Source organism: Elephas maximus, chromosome X (assembly GCF_024166365.1).
Source record: "Elephas maximus indicus isolate mEleMax1 chromosome X, mEleMax1 primary haplotype, whole genome shotgun sequence".
In the NCBI taxonomy this organism is placed as follows: domain Eukaryota; kingdom Metazoa; phylum Chordata; class Mammalia; order Proboscidea; family Elephantidae; genus Elephas; species Elephas maximus.
Window position 1 is genome coordinate 24,034,086 of NC_064846.1, and position 13,990 is coordinate 24,048,075.

Genomic DNA, 13,990 nt, shown 5'->3' on the forward strand with positions numbered 1-13,990 from the left:
TTTTAAGGTCAATATAAACACAGTAATTTTATTTGTATATATAGTACTAAACCAAACACATTGCCTTTGAGTCAATTCTGACTCATAGTGAGCCTGTAGGGCAGAATAGAACTACCCCATAGGGTTTCCAAGGCTGTAATCTTTACAGAAGCAGACTGCCACATCTTTCTTCCCAGGAGCGAGCGGCTGGTAGGTTTGAACCACTGGTCTTTCAGTTAACAAACCAAGTGCTTAACCACTGTGCCAGCAGGGCTCCTTTCTAGCCAGATATTCCCTCACAAAAACAATTTGCACATTCCAAACGATGTCTACCTCTTATGAACTCTCTTAGTAACTCTTCATCATTCATTCAACAAAAATTTGTTGAGCACCTACCACAGGCCAAATACTATTCTAGGCCCTGGTGATACAACAATGAACAAAACAGATGAAAATCCTTGACCTCATGGAGCTCACACTATGGCAGTGGAGGAGAGGCAGACAATAACTAAAGTAAGTGAATAAATTATATTGTATGTTAGAAGGTGATAACTGCTAGGGAGAAAAATAAAGCATGGAAAGAAGATGAGGAATGCTGGGGGTGGGTACGGAATGTTTAAATAAGGTAGTCCGGGTAGGCTTCACCATGAAGGTGGCAATTGAACAAAGATTTGGAGGAGGTCAGAGAACAATCCATGCAGATATCTGGTGGAAGAGGGTTACAAGCAGAGAGGACATCTAATGCAAAGACCCTGAGGTGGGAGCGTGCCTGAGGTGCTTGAGAAACATCAAGAAGGCTTTTGTGGCAGGATGGAGTTGAGCAGGGGCCCTGGTGGTGCAGTGGTTAAGAGTTCAGCTGCTAACCAAAAGGTCAGCAGTTCAAATTTACCAGGCGCCCCTTGGAAACCCTATCGGGCAGTTCTACTCTGTCCTATAGGGTCGCTATGAGCTGGAATTCACTCTACTGCACACAAAACGTGTCTGTCAGTTTGTCATACTGTGGGGGCTTGTGTGTTGCTGTGATGCTGGAAGCTATGCCACCGGTACTCACATACCAGCAGGGTCACCCATGGAGGACAGGTTTCAGCTGAGTTTCCAGACTAAGACAGACTAGGAAGGAGGACCCGGCAGTCTACTTCTGAAAAGCATTAGCCAGTGAAAACCTTACGAATAGCAGCAGGACACTGTCTGATACAGTGCTGGAAGATGAGCCCCCCAGGTTGGAAGGCACTCAAAAGATGACTGGGGAAGAGCTGCTTTCTTAAAGTAGAGTGGATCTTAATGACGTGGATGGAGTAAAGCTTTCAGGACCTTCATTTGCTGATGTGGCACGACTCAAAATGAGAAGAAACAGCTGCAAACATCCATTAATAATCGGAACCTGGAATGTAAGAAGTATGAATCTAGGAAAATTGGAAATCGTCAAAAATGAAATGGAACGCATAAACATCAATATCCTAGGCATCAGTGAGCTGAAATGGACTGGTATTGGCCATTTTGAATCAGACAATCCTATAGTCTACTATGCTGGGAATGACAACTCGAAGAGGAATGGTGTTGCATTCATCGTCAAAAAGAACATTTCAAGATCTATCCTGAAGTACAACGCTGTCAGTGATAGGATAATATCCACACGCCTACAAGGAAGACCAGTTAATACAAGTATTATTCAAATTTACGCACCAACCACTAGGGCCAAAGACGAAGAAATAAAAGATTTTTATCAGCTGCTGCAGTCTGAAATTGATCGAACGTGCAATCAAGATGCATTGATAATTACTGGCGACTGGAATGCAAAAGTTGGAAACACAGAAGAAGAATCAGTAGTTGGAAAATATGGCCTTGGTGATAGAAACAATGCCGGAGATGGAATGATAGAATTTTGCAAGACCAATGACTTCTTCATTGCAAATACCTTCTTTCACCAACGTAAATGGCGACTGTACACATGGACCTCGCCAGATGGAACACACAGAAATCAAATTGACTACGTCTGTGGAAAGAGACAATGGGAAAGCTCAATATCATCAGTCAGAACAAGGCCAGGGACTGGCTGTGGAACAGACCATCAATTGCTCCTGTGCAAGTTCAGGCTGAAATTGAAGAAATCAGAGCAAGTCCACAAGAACCAAAATATGACCTTGAGTATATCCCACCTGAATTTAGAGACCATCTGAAGAACAGATTTGACGCATTGGACACTAGTGACCGAAGACCAGACGAGTTGTGGAATGACATCAAGGACATCATCCATGAAGAAAGCAAGAGGTCACTGAAAGGACAGGAAAGAAAGAAAAGACCGAGATGATGTCAGAGGAGACTCTGAAACTTGTTCTCGAGCATCGAGCAGCTAAAGCAAAAGGAAGAATTGATGAAGTAAAAGAACTGAACAGAAGATTTCAAAGGGCCTCTCGAGAAGACAAAGTAAAGTATAATGACATGTGCAAAGAGCTGGAGATGGAAAACCAAAAGGGAAGAACATGCTCGGCATTTCTCAAGTTGAAACAACTGAAGAAAAAATTCAAGCCTTGAGTTGCAATAGTGAAGAATTCCATGGGGAAAATATTAAACAATGCAGGAAGCATCAAAAGAAGATGGAAGGAATACACGGAGTCATTATACCCAAAATAATTAGTTGGTATTCAACCATTTCAAGAGGTGGCATATGATCAGGAACCGATGGTACTGAAGGAAGAAGTCCAAGCTGCTCCAGGAATTGATGGAATATCAATTGAGATGTTTCAACAAACAGATGCAGCGCTGGAGGTGCTCACTCGTCTATATCAAGAAATATGGAAGACAGCTTCCTGGCCAACTGACTGGAAAAGATCCATATTTATGCCTATTCCCAAGAAAGGTGATCCAACCGAATGTGGAAATTATAGAATATCATTAATATCCCACGCAAGCAAAATTCTGCTGAAGATCATTCAAAAACGGCTGCAGCAGTATATCGACAGAGAACTGCCAGAAATTCAGGCTGGTTTCAGAAGAGGATGTGGAACCAGGGATATCATTGCTGATGTCAGATGGATCCTGGCTGAAAGCAGAGAATACCAGAAGGATGTTTACCTGTGTTTTATTGACTATGCAAAGGCATTTGACTGTGTGGATCATAACAAACTATGGATAAGACTGCAAAGAATGGGAATTCCAGAACACTTAATTGTGCTCCTGAGGGACCTTTACATAAATCAAGAGGCAGTTGTTCGGACAGAACAAGGGGATACTGCATGGTTTAAAGTCAGGAAAGGTGTGTCAGGGTTGTATTCTTTCACCATACCTATTTAATCTGTATGCTGAACAAATAATCCGAGAAGCTGGACTATATGAAGAACGGGGCATCAGGATGGGAGAAAGACTCATTAACAACCTCCGTTATGCAGATGACACAACCTTGCTTGCTATAAGTGAGGAGGACCTCAAGCACTTACTAATGAAGATCAAAGACCACAGCCTTCAGTGTGGATTACACCTCATCATAAAGAAAACAAAAATCCTCACAACTGGACCAATGAGCAACATCATGATAAACGAAGATTGAGGTTGTCAAGGATTTCATTCTACTTGGATCCACAATCAACAGCCATGGAAGCAGCAGTCAAGAAATCAAAAGACACATTGCATTGGGCAAATCTGCTGCAAAGGACCTCTTCAAAGTGTTGAAGAGCAAAGATGTCACCCTGAAGACTAAGGTGCGCCTGACCCAAATCATGGTATTTTCAATCATGTCATATGCATCTGAAAGCTGGACAATGAATAAGGAAGACTGAAGAAGAGTTGATGCCTTTGAATTGTGGTGTTGGCAGAGAATATTGAATATACCATGGACTGCCAAAAGAACAAACAAATCCGTCTTAGAGGAAGTACAGCCAGAATGTTCCTTAGAGGCAAGGATGGCGAGACTGCGTCTTACATACTTTGGGCATGTTGTCAGGAAGGATCAGTCCCTGGAGAAGGACATCACGCTTGGCAGAGTACAGGGTCAACGGAAAAGAGGAAGACCCTCAACGAGATGGATTGACGCAGTGGCTGCAACAACGAGCTCAAGCATAACAACTATTGTAAGGATGACGCAGGATCGGGCAGTGTTTCATTCTGTTGTGCATAGGGTCGTTATGAGTCAGAACCAACTTGATGGCACTGAACAACAAAACAACAACAGCACACAACAACGACAACAACGTGAGGGTTGGAGCTGAGTGAGAATGGAGGGAGTAATCACGGAAGGCCTTGAAAGCCATATTAAAGACCTGAAACATTACTCTAAATGAGATGGGAAGTCACTGGAGCATTTTAAGCAGATGAGTGAAATGATCTGAATTAGGTTTTAATAATACAAGGAAACCCTGGTGGCATAATGGTTAAGTGCTATGGCTGCTAACCAAAGGGTTGGCAGTTCGAATCCGCCAGGTGCTCCTTGGAAACTCTACGGGGCAGTTCTACCCTGTCCTATAGGGTCGCTATGAGTTGGAATTGACTCAATGGCGCTGAGGTTTTTTTTAGGTTTTAATAGGATCACGATGGCTGCTATGGTGAGAATAGACCTTAGGAGGAAACGGTGGAAGTGGGGAGACCAGATAAGGGGTTATTGCAGGAGAGGGAGAGTATGGTAGTTTGGAGCAGGTGGTAGATGGTAGGGAAGGTGCCCATACACTTGCTACCTTCTCTAATTGGTGATACTTACCCACATGTATGGAAACCCTGGTGGCGTAGAGGTTAAGTGCTACGGCTGCTAACCAAGAGGTTGGCAGTTCAAATCCCCCAGGCGCTCCTTGGAAACTCTATGGGGCAGTTCTACTCTGTCCTATAGAGTCACTATGAGTTGGAATCGACTTGACGGCAGTGGGTTTTAGTGGGTCACCCATGTGTATGTCATGGTTATCTTCCTAGATTGTCATCCTCTTGCATGGAGAGGAAAACAAACACAGTCTTAGGTGTTCTTATTTCTTCCTTAGGGTGTACATGAGGCCATTGCACTTAATAAATAGAAAGATTGAGTGGTGTGTGTGTGTGTGCGTGCACGTATGATTAAAAAGAAAACAGCTCTGTTGAACTATAATTTACACACTATACAATTCATCCATTTTAAGTGTACGACACAATGATTTTTAGTGTATTTACAGTTATGCAACCATGACCACAATCCAGTTTCAGAACAATTTCATCACGTCAAAAGAAATCCATGGTGCCCATTTGCAGTCACTTCTTGTTGCCACACTTAGCCCCAGGCAAACACTAATTTACTGTTTCTATAGATTTGCCTGTTCTGGACATTTCATAAAATATGTGGTCTTTCGCATCTGCCTTATTTCACTTAGTGTAATGTTTTTGAAATTTGTGCATGTTCTAGCATGTATCACAGCAGTTCATTCCTCTCTATTGCTGAGCAGTATTCCATTTTATGGCTATACAGTAAAACCTGCGAAAGCTGGAACAGTGTAAGGTGAAACCTGTCAGAGAAGGAAAATGTAAATATTTTCCCCTAAAATGAGGGATAGAAAAGTGTAAGACTGCATCCTGTCAAAGGTGGAAAACTTTCGAGACCTGGAAAAACAAGGCAGTGCCACCAAGTTCTGGCTTTCACACATTTCACTGTACCACATTTTGTTTATCCGGTTTGGATTATTTCCAGTTCTGACTATTATGAATAATGCTGCTATTAACATTGGCATACAAGTCTTTGTGTGGATACGTGTTTTCACTCCTCTTGGATAGATTCCTAGGAGCAAAATTGCTGGGTCATGTGGTACATTTATGTTTAACTGTTTAAGAAACTGCTGAACTGTTTTCCAAATTGGTTGCACCATTTTACAACCCCATCAGAAATGGATGAGAGTTCAATTTCCCCACTTGTTTACCAACACTTAGTATTACCTGGTTTATTTTTATTTTTTATGGCCATTCTAGTTGGTGTGAAGAGGTATTTCATTGTGATTATTTTTAGTATTTTTTAATGAATAATGATGTTGAGTACCTTTTCATGCGTTCATTAGTCATTCATATGTTTTGTTTGGTGATATGCTGATTCAAATCTATTTTTAAATGGGTGGTTGTCTTATTATTGAATTTTAAGATATTTTTATGGATTCTGGTTACAATTACTTTATCAGATATGTAATTTGCAGATATTTTCCTCCAATCTATGGCTTGTCTTTCCATTTTCTTAATAGTGTCTCTTGCAGAGCAAAAAATGTTAATTTTGCTGAAGACCAATTTCTCAATTTTTTTTAATGGATCATGCTTTTGGTGTTGTATCTAAGAACTCTTTCTTGATCCAAGATCACAAAGATTTTCTCCTAAGTTTTCTTCTAGAACTTTTATAGGCTTACATTTTACATTAGGTCTATGATCCATTTTGAGTGAATTTTTTGTATGGTGTATGGTGTGAGGTAAGAGTCCAACTTCATTCTTTTGCCTATGGATATCCAATTGTCCCAGCACCATTCCTTGAAAACTACTATTTCCCCATTGGGTTGTCTTGGCACCTTTGTGTCATATTGGCCATAAATGAAAGTGCTTATTCTGAACTCTCAATTATGTTTCATTGATCTATTTGTCTAATCCTTATATCATTAGAACACTGTCTTGATTACTGTAATTTTGTATTAAGTTTTGAAATGGGGAAGTGTATGTATTCTGTTATGGATTGAATTGTGTCCCCCAAAACTGTGTGTCAATTTGGCTAGGCTAAGATTCCCAGTATTGTGTGATTGTCCACCGTTTTGTCATCTGATGTGATTTTCCTATGTGTTGTAAGTCCTATCTCTATGATGTTAATAAGTTGGGATTATTAGTAGTTACGTTAATGAGGCAGGACTCAATCTACAAGATTAGGTTGTGTCTTGAGTCAATCTCTTTTGAGATATAAAAAAGAGAAGCAAGCAGAGAGACAGGAGGACTGCATTCCACCAAGAGAGCAGTGCTGGGAGCAGAGCACATCCTTTGGACCCGAGGTTCCTGCGCTGAGAAGTTCCTAGACCAGGGAATGGTTGATGACAAAGACCTTCCTCCAGAACCAACAGAGAAAGTCTTCTTCTGGAGCTGATGCCCTAAATTTGGACTTGTAGCCTACTAAACTATGCGAAAATAAATTTCTCTTTGTTAAAGCCATCCACTCGTGGTATTTCGGTTACAGCAGCACTAAATGACTAAGACAACCTTCCCCTGATGCCAACGCCCTGCATTTGGACTTGCAGCCTACTGGACTGTGAAAGAATAAACTTCTGTTTGTTGAAGCCATCCATTTGTGGTATTTCTGTTATAGCAGTATTAGGTAACTAAGACATACCCCAACTTTGTTCATTTTCATAATTGTTTTGGTTTATTCTGGGTCCTGCGCATTTCCATATAAATTTGAGAATCATTTGTCAATTTCGTAAAAAAAAAAAAGCTTGCTGGGATTATGATGGGGATTGCATTGAATTTATAGATACGTTTCAGAAGAATTGCCATTTTAACAATATTTAGTCTTCTGATCCATGGACAATGAATAAGGAAGACCAAAGAGGGATTGACACTTTTGAATTATGGTGTTGGCGAAGAATATGAATATACCATGGACTGCCAAAGGAATGAACAAATCTGTCATGGAAGTAGTACAATCAGAATGCTCCTTAGAGGCGAGGACATATTATCAGGAGGAATCGGTCTCTAGAGCATGATATCATGCTTGGTAAAGTGAGGGTGAAAAAGAGGAAGACCATCAATGAGATGGATTGACATGGTGGGCGTGACGATGAGCTCAAGCATAACAACGATCATGAAGATGGTGCAGGACAGGGCAGTGTTCCGTTCTGTTGTACACAGGGTCACTATGAGTTGGAACTGACTTAACGGCACCTAACAACAACAACAATTCATGAACATGAAATGTCCCTCCATTTATTTAAATAAAAAAAAAAATCTCTGAGCAATGTTTTGTAGTGTTCAGTGTACATGCCTTGTACATCTTTTGCTAAAATTTATCCCTAAGTATTCTATTATTTTTGATGCTCTTGTAAATAGAATTGTGTTCTTAATTTCATTCTTGGATTTTTCAATCCTACTATATGCAAATACAATTACTGTTTGCACATTCATCTTAAAAGGAGCTTTGGTGGCACAATGATTAAGTGTTCAGCTGCTATCCGAAAGGTCGGCAGTTCGAACCCACCAGTGGCTTTTTGGGGGAAAAGACTTGGCCATTTGTTTCCATAAAGATTACAGCCTAGGAAAGCCTATGGGGCAGTTCTATTATGTCCTATGGGTTGCTATGTGTTGAAATCGACTCAACAGTACACAGTAACATTTTGATCTTATAGCCTGCTACCTTTTGTTGAACTCATTTATCAGTTTTAGTATTTTTTAGTGTGGGAGGCATTCCTTAGGATTTCCTACATTCAGGATCATGTTGATTGCAAGCAAAGTTTTAATTCTTCCTTTTCATTGTGAATTCTTTTTGGAAATTTCCTTCTGTTCCTAGTTTGTTGAGAGTTTTTATCATTAATGGGTGTTAGATTTTTTCCCAATGCTTTTTCTACATCACATCTATGATTGTGTGTTTTTTGGTCCTTTATAGTGTATTACATTAGTTGATTTTCATATGTTGCACTGACCTCACATTCCTGGGATAAATCTGGTATAGTCTTTTTAATATAGTGTTGGATTTGGTTTACTAGTATTTTGTTGAGGATTTTTGTCTTTATATTCATGAAGGATATCGATCTGTGGTTTTCTTTTCTTGGGATATGTTTCTCTGGCTTTGGTGTCAGGATAATACTGGCCTCATAGGATGAGTTGGGAAGTATTCCCTCTTCTTCTATTTTCTGAAAGAGTTTATGAAGGATTAAATATTTGATATAATTAATTGATGAAGCCATCTTGGCCTGATTGTGTTTTGATAGGATTTGTATATTTATCGGAAACCCTGGTGGTATAGTGGCTAAGAGCTATGGCTGCTTACCAAAAGGTCGGCAGTTTGAATCCACTGGCGCTCTTTGTAAACCCTATGGGGCAGTTCTACTCCATTCTATAGGGTAGCTATGAGTCGGAATCGAATTGACGGCAATGGGTTTGGTTTTTTTTTTTTTGGTACTTTTATCAGTATTGGTAATAAAATAAGGAAAACAGCCATTGTTTCATCTTAAAGGAAGTTTTTATATGGAGATTTTAAATATAATGTGATTTAAAAATAAACAACAAAAATTTATTCTCTCACAGTTCTGGAAACCAAAAGTCTAAAATCAGTGTTAGAGGCTCTAGGAGAAAGTTCATTCTTAGCCTTTTCCAGTTTTTGGTGGCTGCTGGTATTCCTTGACTCGTGGCCACATCACTCTAATCTCTGCCACCATTTTTGTACCACCTCCTCCTCTGTGTGTCTGTTTCAAATCTCCCTGTGCCTCGCCCTAATACGGACACATATGATGGTGAGACTACATCTTACACACTTTGGACATGTTGTCAGGAGGGATCAGTCCCTGGAGAAGGACATCATGCTTGGTGAAGTACAGGGTCAGCGGAAAAGAGGAAGACCCTCAATGAGGTGGATTGACACAGTGGTTGCAACGATGGGCTCAAACATAACAATGATTGTGAGGATGGCGCAGGACTGGGCAGTGTTTCGTTCTGTTGTGCATAGGGTTGCTATGAGCCGGAAACGACTTGACGGCACCTAACAACAACAACATGGCTGGATTTAGAATCCACCCAGATAATCCAGGGTAATATCCTCATCTCAATATCCTTAATTTACTCGTATTTCCTAAGTTAATTTTCCATATAAGATAACATTCATAGGTTCTAGAAAATTTATTTTTATTTTTTTTTAGATACAAGGATGTGGACATCTTAGTAGGTGCATTTTCCAGCTATCACAGGCCCCCTATTAATTACCTCTGGTACTTCATTTCCAACTGCTCTCCCTGTTACCACTCTTTTCCAGCTATGCTATTCTTTTTGCTTTTCCTTGAACACGCTAGTTACTCCGTCAGGGCTGTTGCCATTAAATGTTTTCTGTCTCTAGGTCATTCTCCAGATAATTACATTTACATTTTGCTCACATGCCACCTTTTTTTAATATATATAATTCATCTTATTTTATTTTTTGTTGAGAATATACATAGCAAAACATACACCGATTCAACAGTTTCTACATGTACAATTCAGTCACAATGATTAGTCTTCGAGTTGTGTAACCATTTTCACCCTCCTTTTTTGAGTTGTTCATAGACTCACTGTCCCCTCAGGTTCTTGTCTAATCTTTCAAGTTGCTGTTGTCAATTTGATCTCATACAGATAAATCTTAAAAGAACATAATGCTCAAAGATATGAACAGACACTTCACTAAAGAAGACATTCAGGTAGCTAAAAGATGCGTGAGGAAATGCTCACGATCATTAGCCATTAGGGAAATGGAAATCAAAACTACAATGAGATTTCATCTCACTCCAACAAGGCTGGTATTAATCCAAAAAACACAAAATAATAAATGTTGGAGAGGCTATGGAAAGATTGGAACACTTATACACTGCTGGTGGGAATGTCAAATGCTACAACTACTTTGGAAATCAATTTGGCGTTTCCTTAAAAAGCTAGAAATAGAACTACCATACGATCCAGCAATCCCACTCCTTGGAATGTATCCTAGAGAAATAAGAGCCTTTACACGAACAGATATATGCACACCCATGTTCATTGCAGCACTGTTTACAATAGCAGAAAGGTGGAAGCAACCAAGGCGTCCATCAACGGACGAATGGATAGATAAATTATGGTATATTTGCACAATGGAATACTACGCGTCGATAAAGAACAGTGATGAATCTGTGAAACATTTCATAACGTGGAGGAGCCTGGAAGGCATTATGCTGAGTGAAATTAGTCAGTTGCAAAAGGACAAATATTGTATAAGACCACTATTATAAGATCTTGAGAAATAGTTTAAACTGAGAAGAACACATTCTTTTGTAGTTACGAGAGGGGGGAGGGAGGGAGGGTGGGAGAGGGGCATCCACTAATTAGATAGTAGATAAGAACTACTTTAGGTGAAGGGAAAGACAGCATACAATACAGGGGAGGTCAGCACAATTGGACTAAACCAAAAGCAAAGAAGTTTCCTGAATAAACTGAATGCTTCAAAGGCCAGTGTAGCAGGGGCAGGGGTCTGGGGACCACGGTTTCAGGGGACATCTAAGTCAATTGGCATAATAAAATCTATTAAGAAAACATTCTGCATTCCACTTTGGTGAGAGGCGTCTGGAGTCTTAAATGCTAGCAAGCAGCCATCTAATATGCATCAATTGGTCTCAACCCACCTGGATCAAAGGAGAATGAAGAACACCAAGGACACAAGGTGATTATGAGCCCAAGAGACAGAAAGGGCCACATGAACCAGAGACTACATCATCCTGAGACCAGAAGAACTAGATGGTGCCTGGCTACAACCGGTGACTGCCCTGACAGGGAACACAACAGAGAACCCCTGAGGGAGCAGGACGGCAGTGGGATGCAGACCCCAAATTCTCATAAAAAGACCAGACTTAATGGTCAGACTGATACTAGAAGGACCCCGGTGGTCATGGCCCCCAGACCTTCTGTTGGCCCAGAACAGGAACCATTCCCAAAGCCAACTCTTCAGACAGGGATTGGATTGGATGATGTGTTGGAGAGGGATGCTGGTGAGGAGTGAGCTTCTTGGATCAGGTGGACACTTGAGACTATGTTGGCATCTCCTGCCTGGAGGGGAGATGAGAGGGCAGAGGGGTTTAGAAGCTGGGGAAATGGACACGAAAAGAGAGAGTGGAGGGAGGGAGCGGGTTGTCTCATTAGAGGGAGAGCAATTGGGAGTAGCAAGGTGTATATAAGTTTCTGTGTGAGAGACTGACTTGATTTGTAAACTTTCACTTAAACCACAGTAAAAAACAAAAAACAAAAAACCTAATGCTCCAAGTAGATATTCTTTACCAGGTAAGCTAAACAATTGTTTCATTTTAAGAAGACTTCAGGGGATATTTTTTCTTTAAGGTTTAAAGACTATCTCAGGGCAATAGTTTCAGGGGTTCATCCAGCCTCCATGGCTCCAGAAAGTCCATGAGATTTTTGAAAGTCTGTTCTGCATTTTTTCCATTTTGATTAGGATTCTTCTATGGAATCTTTGATGAAAATGTTCAGTAATGGTAGCTTGGCACCATCTAGTTTTTCTAGTCTCATGGCAAAGGAGGCAGTTGTTCATGGACGCACTTAGCCTCATATTCCATTTCCTCTTCTTACCCCTGACTCTCCTTCTTCCTCTGTTGCTCCAGTGGAATAGAGACCAATTGTTGTGCCTTGAATGGCTGCTTGCAAGCTTTTAAGATCCCAGGCACTATGCAATGACTAGGAGGTGGAGTAGAAGCACTGAATACATTATTAGACCAACTAACTAGGATGTGAAGCCCTGGTGGTACAGTGGTTAAGAGCTCAGCTGCTAACCAAAAGGTCGAATCTACTAGCCACTCCTTGGAAACCCTATGGAGCAGTTCTAGGTTTGCTATGAGTCAAGATTAACTCAATTGCAAAAGGTTTGGTTTGGTTTTTAACTAGAATGTGCTTTTGTTGTTAGGTGCAGTTGAGTTGGTTCCGACTCATAGTGACCCTATGTACAGCAACAAAACACTGCCCAGTTCTATGCCATCCCTATAATCATTGCTATGCTTGAGCCCATTGTTGCAGCCACTGTGTCAGTCTACCTCGCTGAGGGTCTTTCTCTTTGTCACTGACCTCCATTTGATGTCCTTCTCCAGGGACTGGTCCCTCCTGATAACATGTCCAAAGTATGTGAGACGAAGTCTCACCATCCTTGCTTCTAAGGAACATTCTAACTGTACTTCTTCCAAGATAGATTTGTTAATTCTTCTGGCAGTCCATGATATATTCAATATTCTTTGCCAACACCATAATTCAAAGGTGTCAATTCTTCTTCAGACTTCCATCTTCATAGTCCAGCTTTTGCATGAGGCGACTGACAATACCATGGCGTGGGTCAGGTGCACCTTAGTCCTCAAAGTGACATCTTTGCTTTTAACACTTTAAAGAGGTCTTTTGCAGGAGATTTGCCCAATGCAATATGTCATTTGATTTCTTGACTGCTGCTTTCATGGATGTTGATCGTGGATCCAAGTAAAATGAAATCCTTGACACCTTCAATCTTTTCTCCCTTTTATCATGATGCTGAGGAGCCTTGGTAGCTCAGCAGTTAAGTGCTCAGCTGCTAACCGAAAGGTTGGTGGTTTGAACCCATTAGCCCTTATGCAGGTGGAAGATGTGGCAGTTTGTTTCTGTAAAGATTTACAGCCTTAGAAACCCAATGGGACAGTTCTAATCTGTCCTATAGGGCCTCTATTAATCGGAATTGGCTCAAAGGCAACGAGTTTGGTTTCAGGTTTTTATCACGATGTTGCTTATTGGTCCAAATGTGAGGATTCTTATTTTCTTTATGTTGAGGTGTAATCCATACTGAAGGCTGTAGTCTTTGATCTTCATTAGTAAGTACTTCGAATCCTCTTAGCTTTCAGCAAGCAAGGTTGTGTCATCTGCATATCACAGGTTGTTAATGAGTCTTCCTCCACTTCTGATGCCATGTTCTTCTTCATATAGACCAGCTCCTCAGATTATTTGCTGAGGTGTAGATGCCACCTTCTCAGTGAGGTCTTCCTGACCCACTCTATTTAAAATCACATTTCTTCCCCATTTCATTCCAATCCTTCTTTCTGCTGTAATATTCTTCATAGGACTTATTACCTGTGACAAAATATGCTTTACTCATTTATTTTCTTATTGTCTGTCTTTCCTCACTCAGATGTAAGCTCTGTGATGGCAGGGGTTTTGGTTTGTTTTGGTCTATGCTGTATCCCCAGCTGTTTGGAGCTTTGCCTGGTACATAGTAGATGTTCAACAAATATCTGATAAATGGATGAATGAGTCTTCCATATTTTTCCTGGAGGGATCTTTCTCAAATCTGTTTTCCAGCATTTTTCCTCTGCTTTAAAATTGT

At 40.6% G+C, this 13,990-nt stretch overlaps 1 protein-coding gene across 1 annotated transcript in view; it reads left to right on the forward strand.

The window, feature by feature from the left end:
* FRMD7 (FERM domain containing 7) overlaps nt 1-13,990 on the forward strand; it is a 36,879-nt gene that overhangs the window by 8,810 nt on the left and 14,079 nt on the right. The gene's annotated exons all lie outside the window — the stretch shown is intronic.